Below are 1,983 nucleotides of genomic sequence, written 5' to 3' on the forward strand. Positions count from 1 at the left end.
CCCTAAGTTGTCCCTATTCCTACGAGGCATGAAAGTAAATATTTTTGGGTTGGTTTTGTATTCTTTTTTAAAACTTGGAAAGTAATTGCAGAATTGAAATTGTTGATTGAATGAAAATTACTGACAGAATGAAAACGCTACTTGCTAACTTGAAATCCTACTTACATAATGGAAAGGAAAGAAGATAATGCTAAATGAAAGAAAGGAAACAACTAGATTACTTTTGTAGAAATAAACTAATGGCAAAATATTGAAGAAAAGAAATAGAAGAAAAGAAAGCAGTAATCACGTTCTACTCAGACACCTCCCCGACAACGACGCCAAAAAGTGATGAGCACCAGTATTGTAGCAAGGATGCTACAACTCCTGGGCTACTATCTTTACTTATCAACCTGGGGTTCGTACAAACTTGGAGGTGAAAATGATGTATGCACAAGTAAAAGTGATGGTTCTGGCTGTTGTCACTGTTCAGCCGGTGAGAGATCACTGGGGTTCCAAGCTGGACTTATATAGAGTCAGAAGAAGCTTGATTATTTGATGGAAGAAAGGCAAGTCTACTCTAAGAGAGTTAGTCTACTACAATAATGGAGAAAGCCAACATGTAACGCTAAACCAAACCATACCCTAATTAACCATTTAAGAAGCTATGCTAAGCAGAAATGCTAAATCAACAATAAACAAATGCTACTATATAAGTTTTAGAAGTAAAAAGCATCAAACAATACTAATGTCAAAGTAAAGAACTAAACTAAATTTTTTTTCACTTTTTTGGTCTTTTTAGGCAAAATCAAGTATGCAAACTAATTGTTTTTGTGGATGTGACAGGTGGATTGAAGGTGTTTGAGGATGGCTAGAAGGTTTATGAAGTGTTTGGATGGTGTGGAGGGGTCCTAGGAGTATTTTTGTAACTTCCTATAGGTTTCCCATCAATTCGGCCTCAAAACGGGCCATTTCAGGAAAACTTATAGGATGTACTAGAAACCTACAGGATGATCCTGTAGGAATTACAGGAAACCTATAGGATACAGCCGAGAGCTAATTGTGAGGTGTTGGAGGTGTTGGGAGGCTTAGGAAAGGTGTGCAATGGGTGGAATGGAGTGTTAGAAGGTCTAGGAGCACTCAGGAGTCAATATCCAAGATAAGAGATGGCTAGATTCGCTCAATGTGTTTAGGAGAATTTCAATGAAAAATGATGAAAAACTAGTGAGGGTGATGGTGGAGACAAGGGATGGCTAAGGTGGATGAAGTGGAAGGTGGCTGCTAGTTATGAATTCTTGGTCTCCTCCTGAAGCACCTTCTCTGCATAAAACATGTGTGTCTTCCAAAAGTCATGCAACAAGATACATTTTTATAAACTAGAAAAGCATAACTAATGAATCAACTGCCTACATTATGCATGAAGAAAGTTGCTGTAGGGAATGAAAGCATGAGTGAGATCTACTATAGAGGTGGAGATGGAGAATATGACAATGAAATATACCTTGCAACATTATCCAAATACTAAGTTAAAGACATCAAACTCCAAAGCTCATAAAAGAACTAGAAATCTGTGTTTTTGGGGCTGCTTAAGGGTCCCTTCCTCAAGTCATGGTCCCAGAGGGAGGAAGTGAGGCCGAGGCACCTGATAACAACCTTGTGGTGATCCTTTTTCTCCTTGCTAACCTGCTACTTGCATTAAGGCACAAATGGAAGCAAACTATCACACAACCAATCTAATCTACATTACTTGTAATGGAAATGCATCTAATAAGAAAATTAACAATTAAGCTATGAATCTACACTAAACATAAATGTAAAATCAAGAGGAACCTTGGCAGCTAGGGTTGGGACCTAACCTAAGAGCTTCAGCCCTCTTATTTAACTCAGTGTTGGCTCAAAACAACACTCATTCTTATTACCAAAACAACAAATTACATCAAAAAGAACTATCACAAGTCTTGCAGCTTGAAAATAGAGTAAAGTTTTACAATGAAAATTTGAATC

The sequence above is a fragment of the Pinus tabuliformis genome, chromosome 9, assembly GCF_031772625.1.
Source record: "Pinus tabuliformis cultivar Carrire ecotype Pingquan chromosome 9, CPIR1, whole genome shotgun sequence".
NCBI classification, from domain to species: domain Eukaryota; kingdom Viridiplantae; phylum Streptophyta; class Pinopsida; order Pinales; family Pinaceae; genus Pinus; species Pinus tabuliformis.